Source organism: Hyla sarda, unplaced genomic scaffold (genome assembly GCF_029499605.1).
Source record: "Hyla sarda isolate aHylSar1 unplaced genomic scaffold, aHylSar1.hap1 scaffold_684, whole genome shotgun sequence".
NCBI classification, from domain to species: domain Eukaryota; kingdom Metazoa; phylum Chordata; class Amphibia; order Anura; family Hylidae; genus Hyla; species Hyla sarda.
Window position 1 is genome coordinate 86,569 of NW_026610701.1, and position 22,808 is coordinate 109,376.

A 22,808-nucleotide genomic window follows, 5' to 3' on the forward strand; every position below is an offset into this window, starting at 1 on the left:
CATCTCTTCATTACGCCCCCAGTCCCTATTACACTGTCATCTCTTCATTACACCCCCAGTCTCTATTACATTGTCATCTCTTCATTACACCCCCAGTCTCTATTACAGTCATCTCTTCATTACACCCCCAGTCTCTATTACATTGTCATCTCTTCATTACACCCCCAGTCTCTATTACACTGTCATCTCTTCATTACACCCCCAGTCTCTATTACACTGTCATCTCTTCATTACACCCCCCATCTCTTCATTACACCCCCAGTCCCTATTACACTGTCATCTCTTCATTACACCCCAGTATCTATTACACTGTCATCTCTTCATTACACCCCCCCATCTCTTCATTACACCCCCAGTCTCTATTACACTGTCATCTCTTCATTACGCCCCCAGTCTCTATTACACTGTCATCTCTTCATTACACCCCCAGTCTCTATTACACTGTCATCTCTTCATTACACCCCCAGTCTCTATTACACTGTCATCTCTTCATTACACCCCCAGTCTCTATTACACTGTCATCTCTTCATTACACCCCCAGTCTCTATTACACTGTCATCTCTTCATTACACCCCCAGTCTCTATTACACTGTCATCTCTTCATTACACCTCAGTCTCTATTACATTGTCATCTCTTCATTACACCCCCAGTCTCTATTACACTGTCATCTCTTCATTACACCCCCAGTCTCTATTATAGTCATCTCTTTATTACACCTCAGTCTCTATTACACTGTCATCTCTTCATTACACCCCCATCTCTTCATTACACCCCCAGTCTCTATTACACTATCATCTCTTCATTACGTCCCCAGTCTCTATTACACTGTCATCTCTTCATTACACCCCAGTCTCTATTACACTGTCATCTCTTCATTACACCCCCAGTCTCTATTACACTGTCATCTCTTCATTACACCCCCAGTCTCTATTACACTGTCATCTCTTCATTACACCCCCAGTCTCTATTACACTGTCATCTCTTCATTACACCCCCAGTCTCTATTATAGTCATCTCTTTATTACACCTCAGTCTCTATTATACTGTCATCTCTTCATTACACCCCCAGTCTCTATTACACTGTCATCTCTTCATTACACCCCCAGTCTCTATTATAGTCATCTCTTTATTACACCTCAGTCTCTATTATACTGTCATCTCTTCATTACGCCCCCAGTCTCTATTACACTGTCATCTCTTCATTACGCCCCCAGTCTCTATTACACTGTCATCTCTTCATTACACCCCCAGTCCCTATTACACTGTCATCTCTTCATTACACCCCCAGTCTCTATTACAGTCATCTCTTCATTACACCCCCAGTCTCTATTACAGTCATCTCTTCATTACACCCCCAGTCTCTATTACACTGTCATCTCTTCATTACACCCCCAGTCCCTATTACACTGTCATCTCTTCATTACACCCCCAGTCTCTATTACACTGTCATCTCTTCATTACACCCCCAGTCTCTGTTACACTGTCATCTCTTCATTACACCCCCAGTCTCTATTATAGTCATCTCTTTATTACACCTCAGTCTCTATTACACTGTCATCTCTTCATTACACCCCCATCTCTTCATTACACCCCCAGTCTCTATTACACTGTCATCTCTTCATTACACCCCCAGTCCCTATTACACTGTCATCTCTTCATTACACCCCCAGTCTCTATTACACTGTCATCTCTTCATTACACCCCCAGTCTCTATTATAGTCATCTCTTTATTACACCTCAGTCTCTATTATACTGTCATCTCTTCATTACACCCCCAGTCTCTATTACACTGTCATCTCTTCATTACACCCCCAGTCTCTATTACACTGTCATCTCTTCATTACACCCCCAGTCCCTATTACACTGTCATCTCTTCATTACACCCCCAGTCTCTATTACACTGTCATCTCTTCATTACACCCCCAGTCTCTATTACACTGTCATCTCTTCATTACACCCCCAGTCTCTATTACACTGTCATCTCTTCATTACACCCCCAGTCCCTATTACACTGTCATCTCTTCATTACACCCCCAGTCTCTATTACACTGTCATCTCTTCATTACACCCCCAGTCTCTATTACACTGTCATCTCTTCATTACACCCCCAGTCTCTATTACAGTCATCTCTTCATTACACCCCCAGTCTCTATTACACTGTCATCTCTTCATTACACCTCCAGTCTCTATTACACTGTCATCTCTTCATTACACCCCCAGTCTCTATTACAGTCATCTCTTCATTACACCCCCAGTCTCTATTACACTGTCATCTCTTCATTACACCCCCAGTCTCTATTACACTGTCATCTCTTCATTACACCCCCAGTCTCTATTACACTGTCATCTCTTCATTACACCCCCAGTCTCTATTACACTGTCATCTCTTCATTACACCCCCAGTCCCTATTACACTGTCATCTCTTCATTACACCCCAGTCTCTATTACACTGTCATCTCTTCATTACACCCCCAGTCTCTATTACACTGTCATCTCTTCATTACACCCCCAGTCTCTATTACACTGTCATCTCTTTATTACACCCCCAGTCTCTATTACATTGTCATCTCTTCATTACGCCCCCAGTCTCTATTACACTGTCATCTCTTCATTACACCCCCAGTCTCTATTACACTGTCATCTCTTTATTACACCCCCAGTCTCTATTACATTGTCATCTCTTCATTACGCCCCCAGTCTCTATTACACTGTCATCTCTTCATTACACCCCCAGTCTCTATTACACTGTCATCTCTTCATTACACCCCCAGTCTCTATTATAGTCATCTCTTTATTACACCTCAGTCTCTATTACACTGTCATCTCTTCATTACACCCCCAGTCTCTATTACACTGTCATCTCTTCATTACACCCCCAGTCTCTATTATAGTCATCTCTTTATTACACCTCAGTCTCTATTACACTGTCATCTCTTCATTACACCCCCAGTCTCTATTACACTGTCATCTCTTCATTACGCCCCCAGTCTCTATTACACTGTCATCTCTTCATTACACCCCCAGTCTCTATTACACTGTCATCTCTTCATTACACCCCCAGTCTCTATTACACTGTCATCTCTTCATTACACCCCCAGTCTCTATTACACTGTCATCTCTTCATTACACCCCAGTCTCTATTATAGTCATCTCTTTATTACACCCCAGTCCCTATTACACTGTCATCTCTTCATTACACCCCAGTCTCTATTACATTGTCATCTCTTCATTACACCCCCAGTCTCTATTACACTGTCATCTCTTCATTACGCCCCCAGTCTCTATTACACTGTCATCTCTTCATTACGCCCCCAGTCTCTATTACACTGTCATCTCTTCATTACACCCCCCAGTCTCTATTACACTGTCATCTCTTCATTACACCCCCAGTCTCTATTACACTGTCATCTCTTCATTACACCCCCAGTCCCTATTACAGTCATCTCTTTATTACACCCCCAGTCTCTATTACACTGTCATCTCTTCATTACACCCCCAGTCTCTATTACACTGTCATCTCTTCATTACACCCCCAGTCTCTATTACACTGTCATCTCTTCATTACACCCCCAGTCTCTATTACACTGTCATCTCTTCATTACGCCCCCAGTCTCTATTACACTGTCATCTCTTCATTACGCCCCCAGTCTCTATTACACTGTCATCTCTTCATTACACCCCCAGTCTCTATTACACTGTCATCTCTTCATTACGCCCCCAGTCTCTATTACACTGTCATCTCTTCATTACGCCCCCAGTCTCTATTACACTGTCATCTCTTCATTACACCCCCAGTCTCTATTACACTGTCATCTCTTCATTACGCCCCCAGTCTCTATTACACTGTCATCTCTTCATTACACCCCCAGTCCCTATTACACTGTCATCTCTTCATTACACCCCCAGTCCCTATTACACTGTCATCTCTTCATTACACCCCCCAGTCTCTATTACACTGTCATCTCTTCATTACACCCCCAGTCTCTATTACACTGTCATCTCTTCATTACACCCCCAGTCTCTATTACACTGTCATCTCTTCATTACACCCCCAGTCTCTATTACACTGTCATCTCTTCATTACGCCCCCAGTCTCTATTACACTGTCATCTCTTCATTACGCCCCCAGTCTCTATTACACTGTCATCTCTTCATTACACCCCCAGTCTCTATTACACTGTCATCTCTTCATTACACCCCCAGTCTCTATTACACTGTCATCTCTTCATTACACCCCCAGTCTCTATTACACTGTCATCTCTTCATTACGCCCCCAGTCTCTATTACACTGTCATCTCTTCATTACACCCCCAGTCCCTATTACACTGTCATCTCTTCATTACACCCCCAGTCCCTATTACACTGTCATCTCTTCATTACACCCCCAGTCCCTATTACACTGTCATCTCTTCATTACACCCCCAGTCTCTATTACAGTCATCTCTTCATTACACCCCCAGTCCCTATTACACTGTCATCTCTTCATTACACCCCCAGTCCCTATTACACTGTATTCTCTTCATTACGCCCCCAGTCCCTATTACACTGTCATCTCTTCATTACACCCCCAGTCCCTATTACACTGTCATCTCTTCATTACACCCCCAGTCTCTATTACACTGTCATCTCTTCATTACACCCCCAGTCCCTATTACACTGTCTTCTCTTCATTACGCCCCCAGTCCCTATTACACTGTCATCTCTTTATTACGCCCCCCAGTCTCTATTACACTGTCATCTCTTCATTACACCCCCAGTCTCTATTACACTGTCATCTCTTCATTACACCCCCAGTCTCTATTACACTGTCATCTCTTCATTACACCCCCAGTCCCTATTACACTGTCATCTCTTCATTACACCCCCAGTCCCTATTACACTGTCATCTCTTCATTACACCCCCAGTCCCTATTACACTGTCATCTCTTCATTACACCCCCAGTCCCTATTACACTGTCATCTCTTCATTACACCCCCCAGTCCCTATTACACTGTCATCTCTTCATTACACCCCCAGTCTCTATTACACTGTCATCTCTTCATTACACCCCCAGTCTCTATTACACTGTCATCTCTTCATTACACCCCCAGTCTCTATTACACTGTCATCTCTTCATTACACCCCCAGTCCCTATTACACTGTCATCTCTTCATTACACCCCCAGTCTCTATTACACTGTCATCTCTTCATTACACCCCCAGTCTCTATTACACTGTCATCTCTTCATTACGCCCCCAGTCTCTATTACACTGTCATCTCTTCATTACACCCCCAGTCCCTATTACACTGTCTTCTCTTCATTACGCCCCCAGTCCCTATTACACTGTCATCTCTTTATTACGCCCCCCAGTCTCTATTACACTGTCATCTCTTCATTACACCCCCAGTCTCTATTACACTGTCATCTCTTCATTACACCCCAGTCTCTATTACACTGTCATCTCTTCATTACACCCCCCAGTCCCTATTACACTGTCATCTCTTCATTACACCCCCAGTCTCTATTACACTGTCATCTCTTCATTACACCCCCAGTCTCTATTACACTGTCATCTCTTCATTACACCCCCAGTCTCTATTACACTGTCATCTCTTCATTACACCCCCAGTCCCTATTACACTGTCATCTCTTCATTACACCCCCAGTCTCTATTACACTGTCATCTCTTCATTACACCCCCAGTCTCTATTACACTGTCATCTCTTCATTACGCCCCCAGTCTCTATTACACTGTCATCTCTTCATTACACCCCAGTCTCTATGACAGTCATCTCTTCATTACACCCCCAGTCTCTATTACACTGTCATCTCTTCATTACGCCCCCAGTCTCTATTACACTGTCATCTCTTCATTACACCCCCAGTCTCTATTACACTGTCATCTCTTCATTACACCCCCAGTCTCTATTACACTGTCATCTCTTCATTACACCCCCAGTCCCTATTACACTGTCATCTCTTCATTACACCCCCAGTCTCTATTACACTGTCATCTCTTCATTACACCCCCCAGTCCCTATTACACTGTCATCTCTTCATTACACCCCCCAGTCTCTATTACACTGTCATCTCTTCATTACACCCCTCCCTCCATGTATCTAACTGTATCTTATCTTGTATCCAGGCTTCTCTCTATTGTACAGTTTTCCTTATTGTAATCACTTGCAGAGATCATTACACCACACACTCCTGTCTCTCATCTATAATACACCGAACCGAGATCATAAAGCAGCATGAAGGAGGTGGGCCCCTGTCTGACTGTACAGAAAGAAAACAAGGGGCCCCTGTCTGACTGTACAGAAAGAAAACAAGGGGCCCCTGTCTGACTGTACAGAAAGAAAACAAGGGGCCCCTGTCTGACTGTACAGAAAGAAAACAAGGGGCCCCTGTCTGACTGTACAGAAAGAAAACAAGGGGCCCCTGTCTGACTGTACAGAAAGAAAACAAGGGGCCCCTGTCTGACTGTACAGAAAGAAAACAAGGGGCCCCTGTCTGACTGTACAGAAAGAAAACAAGGGGCCCCTGTCTGACTGTACAGAAAGAAAACAAGGGGCCCCTGTCTGACTGTACAGGAAGAAAACAAGGGGCCCCTGTCTGACTGTACAGAAAGAAAACAAGGGGCCCCTGTCTGACTGTACAGAAAGAAAACAAGGGGCCCCTGTCTGACTGTACAGAAAGAAAACAAGGGGCCCCTGTCTGACTGTACAGAAAGAAAACAAGGGGCCCCTGTCTGACTGTACAGAAAGAAAACAAGGGGCCCCTGTCTGACTGTACAGAAAGAAAACAAGGGGCCCCTGTCAGACTGTACAGAAAGAAAACAAGGGGCCCCTGTCTGACTGTACAGATAGAAAACAAGGGGCCCCTGTCTGACTGTACAGATAGAAAACAAGGGGCCCCTGTCTGACTGTACAGATAGAAAACAAGGGGCCCCTGTCTGACTGTACAGATAGAAAACAAGGGGCCCCAACACAAGTCACACAGAGCCCCCTCCCCCCCCATAACTTACCTAATGGTGTCTACAGGACCTGTGTTGATGTCATAGCCATGTGATCACATATATATATATATATATATATATATATATATATACAGGAAATAGTACAGGACCTGTGGTGATGTCATAGTCTAGTCATGTGATCAGGCATATAGAGGAAATAGTACCAACAGGACCTGTGTTGATGTCTTTGTCATGTGATCAGGTATATTACATAGTGGGAAAAATAATACGTACAGGACCTGTGATGACGTCATAGTCTAGTCATGTGATCAGGCATATAGAGGAAATAGTACCAACAGGACCTGTGTTGATGTCTTTGTCATGTGATCAGGTATATTACATAGTGGGAAAAATAATACGTACAGGACCTGTGATGACGTCATAGTCTAGTCATGTGATCAGGCATATAGAGGAAATAGTACCAACAGGACCTGTGTTGATGTCTTTGTCATGTGATCAGGTATATTACATAGTGGGAATAAATAATACGTACAGGACCTGTGATGAAACAGTCTCTACTTTATTCTCTCATCTTGTGACTGATCACATGGCTGTGACATCAGCAAAGGTCCTGTAACTACCAGTATAATACAACAGAAAAATAAGCTTATCCTGCTCCGACATACAGCCCCATGTAAATAACATCACTGCCCTCCTCCTACTACATACAGTCCCATGTAAATAATGTCACTGCCCTCCTCCTACATACAGTCCCATGTAAATAATGTCACTGCCCTCCTCCTACATACAGTCCCATGTAAATAATGTCACTGCCCTCCTCCTACATACAGTCCCATGTAAATAATGTCACTGCCCTCCTCCTACATACAGTCCCATGTAAATAATGTCACTGCCCTCCTCCTACTACATACAGTCCCATGTAAATAACATCACTGCCCTCCTCCTACATACAGTCCCATGTAAATAATGTCACTGCCCTCCTCCTACTACATACAGTCCCATGTAAATAACATCACTGCCCTCCTCCTACATACAGCCCCATGTAAATAACGTCACTGCCCTCCTCCTACATACAGCCCCATGTAAATAACATCACTGCCCTCCTCCTACAATACAGTCCCATGTAAATAATGTCACTGCCCTCCTCCTACTACACACAGTCCCATGTAAATAACGTCACTGCCCTCCTCCTACATACAGCCCCATGTAAATAACATCACTGCCCTCCTCCTACATACAGTCCTATGTAAATGTCACTGCCCTCCTCCTACATACAGTCCCATGTAAATAACATCACTGCCCTCCTCCTACATACAGTCCCATGTAAATAATGTCACTGCCCTCCTCCTACTACATACAGTCCCATGTAAATAATGTCACTGCCCTCCTCCTACTACATACAGTCCCATGTAAATAACGTCACTGCCCTCCTCCTACATACAGTCCCATGTAAATAACATCACTGCCCTCCTCCTACATACAGCCCCATGTAAATAACATCACTGCCCTCCTCCTACATACAGTCCCATGTAAATAATGTCACTGCCCTCCTCCTACTACATACAGTCCCATGTAAATAACGTCACTGCCCTCCTCCTACATACAGCCCCATGTAAATAACATCACTGCCCTCCTCCTACATACAGTCCTATGTAAATGTCACTGCCCTCCTCCTACATACAGCCCCATGTAAATAACATCACTGCCCTCCTCATACATACAGCCCCATGTAAATAACGTCACTGCCCTCCTCCTACATACAGCCCCATGTAAATAATGTCACTGCCCTACTCATACATACAGTCCCATGTAAATAACATCACTGCCCTCCTCCTACATACAGTCCCATGTAAATAACATCACTACCCTCCTCATACATACAGTCCCATGTGAATAACATCACTACCCTCCTCATACATACAGCCCCATGTAAATAACATCACTGCCCTCCTCCTACATACAGTCCCATGTAAATAACATCACTGCCCTCCTCCTACATTCAGCCCCATGTAAATAACATTACTCCCCTCCTCCTACATACAGTCCCATGTAGATAACATCACTGCCCTCCTCCTACATACAGCCCCATGTAAATAACATCACTGCCCTCCTCCTACATACAGTCCCATGTAAATAACATCACTGCCCTCCTCCTACATACAGTCCCATGTAAATAATGTCACTGCCCTCCTCCTACATACAGTCCCATGTAAATAACATCACTCCCCTCCTCATACATACAGCCCCATGTAAATAATGTCACTGCCCTCCTCCTACATACAGTCCCATGTAAATAATGTCACTGCCCTCCTCCTACATACAGTCCCATGTAGATAACATCACTGCCCTCCTACTACATACAGTCCCATGTAAATAACATCACGCCCCTCCTCCTACATACAGCCCCATGTAAATAACATCACTGCCCTCCTCCTACATACAGCCCCATGTAAATAACATCACTGCCCTCCTCCTACATACAGTCCCATGTAAATAACATCACTGCCCTCCTCCTACATTCAGCCCCATGTAAATAACATTACTCCCCTCCTCCTACATACAGTCCCATGTAGATAACATCACTGCCCTCCTCCTACATACAGTCCCATGTAAATAATGTCACTGCCCTCCTCCTACATACAGTCCCATGTAAATAACGTCACTGCCCTCCTCCTACATACAGTCCCATGTAAATAACATTACTCCCCTCCTCCTACATACAGTCCCATGTAAATAACGTCACTGCCCTCCTCCTACATACAGTCCCATGTAAATAACATCACTGCCCTCCTCCTACATTCAGCCCCATGTAAATAACATTACTCCCCTCCTCCTACATACAGTCCCATGTAGATAACATCACTGCCCTCCTCCTACATACAGTCCCATGTAAATAATGTCACTGCCCTCCTCCTACATACAGTCCCATGTAAATAATGTCACTGCCCTCCTCCTACATACAGTCCCATGTAAATAACGTCACTGCCCTCCTCCTACATACAGTCCCATGTAAATAACATTACTCCCCTCCTCCTACATACAGTCCCATGTAAATAATGTCACTGCCCTCCTCCTACATACAGTCCCATGTAAATAACATTACTCCCCTCCTCCTACATACAGTCCCATGTAAATAATGTCACTGCCCTCCTCCTACATACAGTCCCATGTAAATAACGTCACTGCCCTCCTCCTACATACAGCCCCATGTAAATAACATCACTGCCCTCCTCCTACATACAGTCCCATGTAAATAACATCACTACCCTCCTCCTACATACAGTCCCATGTAAATAATGTCACTGCCCTCCTCCTACATACAGTCCCATGTAGATAACATAACTCTCCTCCTCCTACATACAGTCCCATGTAAATAACGTCACTGCCCTCCTCCTACATACAGCCCCATGTAAATAACATCACTGCCCTCCTCCTACATACAGTCCCATGTAAATAACATCACTACCATCCTCCTACATACAGTCCCATGTAAATAACATCACTGCCCTCCTCCTACATACAGTCCCATGTAAATAACATCACTGCCCTCCTCATACATACAGTCCCATGTAAATAACATCACTGCCCTCCTCCTACATACAGTCCCATGTAGATAACATCACTGCCCTCCTCCTACATACAGTCCCATGTAAATAACATCACTGCCCTCCTCCTACATACAGTCCCATGTAAATAACGTCACTGCCCTCCTCCTACATACAGTCCCATGTAAATAACGTCACTGCCCTCCTCCTACATACAGTCCCATGTAAATAACATCACTCTCCTCCTCCTACATACAGCCCCATGTAAATAACATCACTGCCCTCCTCATACATACAGTCCCATGTAAATAACGTCACTGCCCTCCTCCTACATACAGTCCCATGTAAATAACGTCACTGCCCTCCTCCTACATACAGCCCCATGTAAATAACGTCACTGCCCTCCTCCTACATACAGTCCCATGTAAATAACGTCACTGCCCTCCTCCTACATACAGTCCCATGTAAATAACATCACTGCCCTCCTCCTACATACAGCCCCATGTAAATAACATCACTGCCCTCCTCCTACATACAGTCCCATGTAAATAACATCACTCCCCTCCTCCTACATACAGCCCCATGTAAATAACATCACTGCCCTCCTCCTACATACAGTCCCATGTAAATAATTTCATTGCCCTCCTCCTCCTACATACAGTCCCATGTAAATAACATCACTCTCCTCCTCCTACATACAGCCCCATGTAAATAACATTACTCCCCTCCTCATACATACAGTCCCATGTAAATAACATCACTCCCCTCCTCATACATACAGTCCTATGTAAATAACATCACTCCCCTCCTCATACATACAGTCCTATGTAAATAACATAACTCTCCTCCACCTACATACAGTCCCATGTAAATAACATCACTGCCCTCCTCATACATACAGTCCCATGTAAATAACATCACTGCCCTCCTCCTACATACAGCCCCATGTAAATAATGTCACTGCCCTCCTCCTACATACAGTCCCATGTAAATAACATCACTGCCCTCCTCCTACATACAGTCCCATGTAAATAACATCTCTCCTCCTCCTACATACAGTCCCATGTAAATAACACCACTGCCCTCCTCCTACATACAGTCCCATGTAAATAACATCTCTCCTCCTCCTACATACAGTCCCATGTAAATAACATCACTGCCCTCCTCCTACATACAGTCCCATGTAAATAACGTCACTGCCCTCCTCCTACATACAGTCCTATGTAAATAACATCACGCCCCTCATTCTACATACAGTCCTATGTAAATAACATCACTCTCCTCCTCCTACATACAGTCCCATGTAAATAACATCACTGCCCTCCTCCAACATACAGTCCCATGTAAATAACATCACTGCCCTCCTCCTACTACATACAGTCCCATGTAAATAACATTACTCCCCTACTACATACAGCCCCATGTAAATAACATCACTGCCCTCCTCCTACATACAGCCCCATGTAAATAACATCACTGCCCTCCTCCTACTACATACAGTCCCATGTAAATAACGTCACTGCCCTCCTCCAACATACAGTCCTATGTAAATAACATCACTCTCCTCCTCCTACATACAGTCCCATGTAAAGAACATCACTGCCCTCCTCCTACATACAGTCCCATGTAAATAACGTCACTGCCCTCCTCCTACATACAGTCCTATGTAAATAACATCACGCCCCTCATTCTACATACAGTCCTATGTAAATAACATCACTCTCCTCCTCCTACATACAGTCCCATGTAAATAACATCACTGCCCTCCTCCTACATACAGTCCCATGTAAATAACGTCACTGCCCTCCTCCTACATACAGTCCTATGTAAATAACATCACTGCCCTCCTCATACATACAGTCCCATGTAAATAACATCACTGCCCTCCTCCTACATACAGCCCCATGTAAATAACGTCACTGCCCTCCTCCTACATACAGCCCCATGTAAATAACATCACTGCCCTCCTCCTACAATACAGTCCCATGTAAATAATGTCACTGCCCTCCTCCTACTACATACAGTCCCATGTAAATAACGTCACTGCCCTCCTCCTACATACAGCCCCATGTAAATAACATCACTGCCCTCCTCCTACATACAGTCCTATGTAAATGTCACTGCCCTCCTCCTACATACAGTCCCATGTAAATAATGTCACTGCCCTCCTACTACATACAGTCCCATGTAAATAATGTCACTGCCCTCCTCCTACTACATACAGTCCCATGTAAATAACGTCACTGCCCTCCTCCTACATACAGTCCCATGTAAAAAACATCACTGCCCTCCTCCTACATACAGCCCCATGTAAATAACATCACTGCCCTCCTCCTACATACAGTCCCATGTAAATAATGTCACTGCCCTCCTCCTACTACATACAGTCCCATGTAAATAACGTCACTGCCCTCCTCCTACATACAGCCCCATGTAAATAACGTCACTGCCCTCCTCCTACATACAGCCCCATGTAAATAACATCACTGCCCTCCTCCTACATACAGTCCCATGTAAATAACATCACTGCCCTCCTCCTACATACAGTCCCATGTAAATAACGTCACTGCCCTCCTCATACATACAGCCCCATGTAAATAACGTCACTGCCCTCCTCCTACATACAGCCCCATGTAAATAATGTCACTGCCCTACTCATACATACAGTCCCATGTAAATAACATCACTGCCCTCCTCCTACATACAGTCCCATGTAAATAACATCACTGCCCTCCTCCTACATACAGTCCCATGTAAATAACATCACTGCCCTCCTCCTACATACAGTCCCATGTAAATAATGTCACTGCCCTCCTCCTACATACAGTCCCATGTAAATAACGTCACTGCCCTCCTCCTACATACAGTCCCATGTAAATAACGTCACTGCCCTCCTCCTACATACAGTCCCATGTAAATAACGTCACTGCCCTCCTCCTACATACAGTCCCATGTAAATAACATCACTGCCCTCCTCCTACATACAGTCCCATGTAAATAATGTCACTGCCCTCCTCCTACATACAGTCCCATGTAAATAATGTCACTGCCCTCCTCCTACATACAGTCCCATGTAAATAACATCACTGCCCTCCTCCTACATACAGTCCCATGTAAATAACATCACTGCCCTCCTCCTACATACAGTCCCATGTAAATAACATCACTGCCCTCCTCCTACATACAGTCCCATGTAAATAACATCACTGCCCTCCTCCTACATACAGTCCCATGTAAATAATGTCACTGCCCTCCTCCTACATACAGCCCCATGTAAATAACATCACTGCCCTCCTCCTACATACAGTCCCATGTAGATAACATCACTGCCCTCCTACTACATACAGTCCCATGTAAATAACATCACTGCCCTCCTCCTACATACAGTCCCATGTAAATAACATCACTGCCCTCCTCCTACATTCAGCCCCATGTAAATAACATTACTCCCCTCCTCCTACATACAGTCCCATGTAAATAACATTACTCCCCTCCTCCTACATACAGTCCCATGTAAATAATGTCACTGCCCTCCTCCTACATACAGTCCCATGTAAATAACATCACTGCCCTCCTCCTACATTCAGCCCCATGTAAATAACATTACTCCCCTCCTCCTACATACAGTCCCATGTAGATAACATCACTGCCCTCCTCCTACATACAGTCCCATGTAAATAATGTCACTGCCCTCCTCCTACATACAGTCCCATGTAAATAACATTACTCCCCTCCTCCTACATACAGTCCCATGTAAATAATGTCACTGCCCTCCTCCTACATACAGTCCCATGTAAATAACGTCACTGCCCTCCTCCTACATACAGCCCCATGTAAATAACATCACTGCCCTCCTCCTACATACAGTCCCATGTAAATAACATCACTACCCTCCTCCTACATACAGCCCCATGTAAATAACATCACTGCCCTCCTCCTACATACAGTCCCATGTAAATAACATCACTGCCCTCCTCATACATACAGTCCCATGTAAATAACATCACTGCCCTCCTCCTACATACAGTCCCATGTAGATAACATCACTGCCCTCCTCCTACATACAGTCCCATGTAAATAACATCACTGCCCTCCTCATACATACAGTCCCATGTAAATAACGTCACTGCCCTCCTCCTACATACAGTCCCATGTAAATAACGTCACTGCCCTCCTCCTACATACAGTCCCATGTAAATAACATCACTGCCCTCCTCCTACATACAGTCCCATGTAAATAACATCACTCCCCTCCTCCTACATACAGCCCCATGTAAATAACATCACTGCCCTCCTCCTACATACAGTCCCATGTAAATAATGTCACTGCCCTCCTCCTCCTACATACAGTCCCATGTAAATAACATCACTCTCCTCCTCCTACATACAGCCCCATGTAAATAACGTCACTGCCCTCCTCCTACATACAGTCCCATGTAAATAACATCACTGCCCTCCTCCTACATACAGTCCCATGTAAATAACATCACTCCCCTCCTCCTACATACAGCCCCATGTAAATAACATCACTGCCCTCCTCCTACATACAGTCCCATGTAAATAATGTCACTGCCCTCCTCCTCCTACATACAGTCCCATGTAAATAACATCACTCTCCTCCTCCTACATACAGTCCCATGTAAATAACATCACTCTCCTCCTCCTACATACAGTCCCATGTAAATAACGTCACTGCCCTCCTCATACATACAGTCCCATGTAAATAACGTCACTGCCCTCCTCCTACATACAGCCCCATGTAAATAACGTCACTGCCCTCCTCCTACATACAGCCCCATGTAAATAACGTCACTGCCCTCCTCCTACATACAGTCCCATGTAAATAACGTCACTGCCCTCCTTCTACATACAGCCCCATGTAAATAATGTCACTGCCCTCCTCCTACTACACACAGTCCCATGTAAATAACGTCACTGCCCTCCTCCTACATACAGCCCCATGTAAATAACATCACTGCCCTCCTCCTACATACAGTCCCATGTAAATAATGTCACTGCCCTCCTCCTACTACATACAGTCCCATGTAAATAACGTCACTGCCCTCCTCCTACATACAGTCCCATGTAAATAACGTCACTGCCCTCCTCCTACATACAGCCCCATGTAAATAACATCACTGCCCTCCTCCTACATACAGTCCCATGTAAATAACGTCACTGCCCTCCTCCTACATACAGCCCCATGTAAATAACGTCACTGCCCTCCTCATACATACAGTCCCATGTAAATAACATCACTGCCCTCCTCCTACATACAGTCCCATGTAAATAACCTCAATCTCCTCCTCCTACATACAGTCCCATGTAGATAACGTCACTGCCCTCCTCCTACATACAGCCCCATGTAAATAACGTCACTGCCCTCCTCCTACATACAGCCCCATGTAAATAACATAACTCTCCTCATCCTACATACAGTCCCATGTAAATAACATTACTCCCCTCCTCATACATACAGTCCCATGTAAATAACATCACTCCCCTCCTCATACATACAGTCCTATGTAAATAACATCACTCCCCTCCTCATACATACAGTCCTATGTAAATAACATAACTCTCCTCCACCTACATACAGTCCCATGTAAATAACATCACTGCCCTCCTCATACATACAGTCCCATGTAAATAACATCACTGCCCTCCTCCTACATACAGCCCCATGTAAATAACATCACTGCCCTCCTCCTACATACAGTCCCATGTAAATAACATCACTGCCCTCCTCCTACATACAGTCCCATGTAAATAACATCTCTCCTCCTCCTACATACAGTCCCATGTAAATAACACCACTGCCCTCCTCCTACATACAGTCCCATGTAAATAACATCTCTCCTCCTCCTACATACAGTCCCATGTAAATAACATCACTGCCCTCCTCCTACATACAGTCCCATGTAAATAACGTCACTGCCCTCCTCCTACATACAGTCCTATGTAAATAACATCACGCCCCTCATTCTACATACAGTCCTATGTAAATAACATCACTCTCCTCCTCCTACATACAGTCCCATGTAAATAACATCACTGCCCTCCTCCTACATACAGTCCCATGTAAATAACGTCACTGCCCTCCTCCTACATACAGTCCTATGTAAATAACATCACGCCCCTCATTCTACATACAGTCCTATGTAAATAACATCACTCTCCTCCTCCTACATACAGTCCCATGTAAATAACATCACTGCCCTCCTCCTACTACATACAGTCCCATGTAAATAACATTACTCCCCTACTACATACAGCCCCATGTAAATAACATCACTGCCCTCCTCCTACATACAGCCCCATGTAAATAACATCACTGCCCTCCTCCTACTACATACAGTCCCATGTAAATAACGTCACTGCCCTCCTCCAACATACAGTCCTATGTAAATAACATCACTCTCCTCCTCCTACATACAGTCCCATGTAAATAACATCACTGCCCTCCTCCTACATACAGTCCCATGTAAATAACGTCACTGCCCTCCTCCTACATACAGTCCTATGTAAATAACATCACGCCCCTCATTCTACATACAGTCCTATGTAAATAACATCACTCTCCTCCTCCTACATACAGTCCCATGTAAATAACATCACTGCCCTCCTCCTACATACAGTCCCATGTAAATAACGTCACTGCCCTCATCCTACATACAGTCCTATGTAAATAACATCACTCTCCTCCTCCTACATACAGTCCCATGTAAACATTACTCCCTTCATTCTCCTCCAACATACAGTCCTATGTAAATAACATCACTCCCTACCTTTATCCTCCTCCTACATACAGTCCTATGTAAATACTACAGCAGGATCCAGCAATCACTAGCGGTTTCTCTAGTTAGTCCATGGATCCCATCTCCTGAGTCAGATGGAGCGGCAGGCTGGGGAGTGAAGCGCTCAGCAGCTCTTCTCCTGTGATCAGTGAGACCTGAACCCTCCGACCCCGACCAAATGAAACCATCAAAACTTCTGACAGGTGAAAACTGTATTAAAGTGACAGTAACCGTCAAATATGTATATAATAGGACAGTGCGCACGTGTAGATGTCCCTTTCTGAAGCGGTCTAGACAGTCGTACTATACGGTGACCTCTGTCACACATCACTGTTTTTATTTTTATTTTTTTATCATTTCTGAATCTGAAACAGCCTCAAACTCATATGAAAACAATCGTCTGATATGGTAGAATCCGGAACAAAACACATTTCCAAATATTTCCCCTTCTTGTCTCAATAGGATTGGAAAGATTCGTTTGTTTTAGGAATAAAATTTGAAGGAAAACCTTTTCTACTCTTCTCCTGTTTTAATAAGGAGGTCACCGGGCCAGAGCCGGAAAAGAAAATAACCTTCACAAGGTATACCTCACAAATGGTTAAAACCAGTGTTATTTGACAATGGGATAGAGCTGTGGATACAGCAGAATGTGATAGAGCTGTGGATACAGCAGAAGGTGATAGAGCTACGGATACAGCAGAATGTGATGGGGCTGCGGATACAGCAGAATGTGATAGAGCTATGGATACAGCAGAAGGCGATGGGGCTGTGGATACAGAAGAAGGTGATAGAGCTGCGGATACAGCAGAATGTGATGGGGCTGCGGATACAGCAGAAGGTGATAGAGCTATGGATACATCAGAAGGCGATGGGGCTGCGGATACAGCAGAAGGCGATAGAGCTGCGGATACAGCAGAAGGTGATAGAGCTATGGATACAGCAGAAGGTGATAGAGCTATGGATACAGCAGAATGTGATAGAGCTCTGGATACAACAGAATGTGATGGGGCTGCGGATACAGCAGAATGTGATGGGGCTGCGGATACAGCAGAATGTGATGGGGCTGTGGATACAGCAGAAGGTGATAGAGCGGCGGATACAGCAGAAGGTGATAGAGCTATGGATACAGCAGAATGTGATAGAGCTACGGATACAGCAGAAGGCGATGGGGCTGTGGATACAGAAGAAGGTGATAGAGCTGCGGATACAGCAGAATGTGATGGGGCTGCGGATACAGCAGAAGGCGATAGAGCTGCGGATACAGCAGAATGTGATGGGGCTGCGGATACAGCAGAATGTGATGGAGATGCGGATACAGCAGAAGGTGATGGAGATGCGGATACAGCAGAAGGTGATGGAGATGCGGATACAGCAGAAGGTGATAGAGCTAGGGATACAGCAGAAGGTGATAGAGCTACGGATACAGCAGAAGGTGATAGAGCTGCGGATACAGCAGAAGGTGATAGAGCTACGGATACAGCAGAATGTGATGGGGCTGCGGATACAGCAGAATGTGATAGAGCTGTGGATACAGCAGAAGGCGATGGGGCTGTGGATACAGAAGAAGGTGATAGAGCTGCGGATACAGCAGAATGTGATGGGGCTGCGGATACAGCAGAAGGTGATAGAGCTATGGATACATCAGAAGGCGATGGGGCTGCGGATACAGCAGAAGGTGATAGAGCTGCGGATACAGCAGAATGTGATAGAGCTATGGATACAGCAGAAGGTGATAGAGCTATGGATACAGCAGAATGTGATAGAGCTGTGGATACAGCAGAATGTGATGGGGCTGCGGATACAGCAGAATGTGATGGGGCTGCGGATACAGCAGAATGTGATGGGGCTGCGGATACAGCAGAAGGTGATAGAGCGGCGGATACAGCAGAAGGTGATAGAGCTATGGATACAGCAGAATGTGATAGAGCTACGGATACAGCAGAAGGCGATGGGGCTGTGGATACAGAAGAAGGTGATAGAGCTGCGGATACAGCAGAATGTGATGGGGCTGCGGATACAGCAGAAGGTGATAGAGCTATGGATACAGCAGAATGTGATAGAGCTGCGGATACAGCAGAATGTGATGGGGCTGCGGATACAGCAGAATGTGATGGGGCTGCGGATACAGCAGAAGGTGATGGAGATGCGGATACAGCAGAAGGTGATGGAGATGCGGATACAGCAGAAGGTGATAGAGCTAGGGATACAGCAGAAGGTGATAGAGCTACGGATACAGCAGAAGGTGATAGAGCTGCGGATACAGCAGAAGGTGATAGAGCTGCGGATACAGCAGAATGTGATGGGGCTGCGGATACAGCAGAAGGTGATAGAGCTGCGGATACAGCAGAAGGTGATAGAGCTGCGGATACAGCAGAATGTGATGGGGCTGCGGATACAGCAGAATGTGATAGAGCTATGGATACAGCAGAATGTGATAGAGCTATGGATACAGCAGAAGGTGATAGAGCTATGGATACAGCAGAAGGTGATGGGGCTGCGGATACAGAAGAATGTGATGGGGCTGCGGATACAGCAGAATGTGATAGAGCTGCGGATACAGCAGAATGTGATAGAGCTATGGATACAGCAGAAGGTGATAGAGCTATGGATACAGCAGAAGGTGATGGGGCTGCGGATACAGAAGAATGTGATAGAGCTGCAGATACAGCAGAATGTGATGGGGCTGCGGATACAGAAGAATGTGATGGGGCTGCGGATACAGAAGAATGTGATGGGGCTGCGGATACAGCAGAATGTGATATAGCTACGGATACAGCAGAAGGTGATGGGGCTGCGGATACAGCAGAAGGTGATAGAGCTGCGGATACAGCAGAAGGTGATAGAGCTGCGGATACAGCAGAAGGTGATAGAGCTATGGATACAGCAGAATGTGATGGGGCTGTGGATACAGCAGAAGGTTATAGAGCTGTGGATACAGCAGAATGTGATGGGGCTGTGGATACAGCAGAATGTGATGGGGCTGTGGATACAGCAGAAGGTGATAGAGCTGCGGATACAGCAGAAGGTGATGGGGCTGCGGATACAGCAGAAGGTGATGGGGCTGCGGATACAGCAGAATGTGATGGGGCTGCGGATACAGCAGAAGGTGATGGGGCTGCGGATACAGCAGAAGGTGATAGGGCTGCAGATACAGCAGAATGTGATGGAGCTGCGGATACAGCAGAATGTGATGGAGCTGCGGATACAGCAGAATGTGATAGAGCTGCGGATACAGCAGAAGGTGAGAGGGCTGCGGATACAGCAGAATGTGATGGAGCTGCGGATACAGCAGAAGGTGATAGAGCTGCGGATACAGCAGAAGGTGATAGGGCTGCAGATACAGCAGAATGTGATAGAGCTGCAGATACAGAAGGTGATAGAGCTGCGGATACAGCAGAATGTGAGAGCTGCAGATACAGCAGAATGTGATAGAGCTGCAGATACAGCAGAATGTGATAGAGCTGCGGATACAGCAGAATGTGATAGAGCTGCAGATACAGCAGAAGGTGATAGGGCTGCAGATACAGCAGAAGGTGATAGGGCTGCAGATACAGCAGAAGGTGATGGAGCTGCGGATACAGCAGAAGGTGATAGAGCTGCAGATACAGCAGAATGTGATAGAGCTGCAGATACAGCAGAATGTGATAGAGCTGCAGATACAGCAGAATGTGATGGGGCTGCAGATACAGCAGAATGTGATAGAGCTGCAGATACAGCAGAATGTGATAGAGCTGCGGATACAGCAGAAGGTGATAGAGCTGCGGATACAGCAGAAGGTGATAGAGCTGCGGATACAGCAGAAGGTGATAGAGCTGCGGATACAGCAGAAGGTGATAGAGCTGCGGATACAGCAGAAGGTGATAGAGCTGCGGATACAGCAGAAGGTGATAGAGCTGCGGATACAGCAGAATGTGATGGGGCTGCGGATACAGCAGAATGTGATGGAGATGCGGATACAGCAGAAGGTGATGGAGATGCGGATACAGCAGAAGGTGATAGAGCTAGGGATACAGCAGAAGGTGATAGAGCTACGGATACAGCAGAAGGTGATAGAGCTGCGGATACAGCAGAAGGTGATAGAGCTGTGGATACAGTAGAAGGTGATAGAGCTGCGGATACAGCAGAATGTGATGGGGCTGTGGATACAGCAGAAGGTGATAGAGCTGCGGATACAGCAGAATGTGATGGGGCTGCGGATACAGCAGAATGTGATAGAGCTATGGATACAGCAGAAGGCGATGGGGCTGTGAATACAGAAGAAGGTGATAGAGCTGCGGATACAGCAGAATGTGATGGGGCTGCGGATACAGCAGAAGGTGATAGAGCTATGGATACATCAGAAGGCGATGGGGCTGCGGATACAGCAGAAGGTGATAGAGCTGCGGATACAGCAGAATGTGATAGAGCTATGGATACAGCAGAAGGTGATAGAGCTATGGATACAGCAGAATGTGATGGAGCTGCGGATACAGCAGAATGTGATAGAGCTGCGAATACAGCAGAATGTGATAGAGCTGCGGATACAGCAGAAGGTGAGAGGGCTGCGGATACAGCAGAATGTGATGGAGCTGCGGATACAGCAGAAGGTGATAGAGCTGCGGATACAGCAGACGGTGATAGAGCTGCGGATACAGCAGAAGGTGATAGAGCTGCAGATACAGAAGGTGATAGAGCTGCGGATACAGCAGAATGTGATAGAGCTGCAGATACAGCAGAATGTGATAGAGCTGCAGATACAGCAGAATGTGATAGAGCTGCGGATACAGCAGAATGTGATAGAGCTGCAGATACAGCAGAAGGTGATAGGGCTGCAGATACAGCAGAAGGTGATAGGGCTGCAGATACAGCAGAATGTGATGGAGCTGTGGATACAGCAGAAGGTGATAGAGCTGCAGATACAGCAGAATGTGATAGAGCTGCAGATACAGCAGAATGTGATAGAGCTGCAGATACAGCAGAATGTGATAGAGCTGCAGATACAGCAGAATGTGATGGGGCTGCAGATACAGCAGAATGTGATAGAGCTGCAGATACAGCAGAAGGTGATAGAGCTGCAGATACAGCAGAAGGTGATAGAGCTGCAGATACAGCAGAAGGTGATAGAGCTGCGGATACAGCAGAAGGTGATAGAGCTGCGGATACAGCAGAAGGTGATAGAGCTGCGGATACAGCAGAAGGTGATAGAGCTGCGGATACAGCAGAATGTGATGGGGCTGCGGATACAGCAGAATGTGATGGAGATGCGGATACAGCAGAAGGTGATGGAGATGCGGATACAGCAGAAGGTGATAGAGCTAGGGATACAGCAGAAGGTGATAGAGCTAGGGATACAGCAGAAGGTGATAGAGCTGCGGATACAGCAGAAGGTGATAGAGCTGTGGATACAGTAGAAGGTGATAGAGCTGCGGATACAGCAGAATGTGATGGGGCTGCGGATACAGCAGAAGGTGATAGAGCTGCGGATACAGCAGAAGGTGATAGAGCTGCGGATACAGCAGAAGGTG

At 45.7% G+C, this 22,808-nt stretch overlaps 1 protein-coding gene across 4 annotated transcripts in view; it reads right to left on the minus strand.

The window, feature by feature from the left end:
- Positions 1-22,808, minus strand: part of LOC130343458 (zinc finger protein OZF-like) — a 78,707-nt gene that overhangs the window by 42,373 nt on the left and 13,526 nt on the right. Inside the window, exon 1 of one of the 4 annotated variants that reach the window (XM_056554362.1) lies at positions 7,236-7,305. The exons of 2 other annotated variants lie outside the window; for them this stretch is intronic. The gene's annotated coding sequence lies outside the window, so the exon portion shown is untranslated. Of the gene's footprint in view, positions 1-7,010; positions 7,097-7,235; positions 7,306-22,808 lie in introns of those variants that run through there. One more of the 4 variants, XM_056554360.1, reaches the window with a different exon arrangement.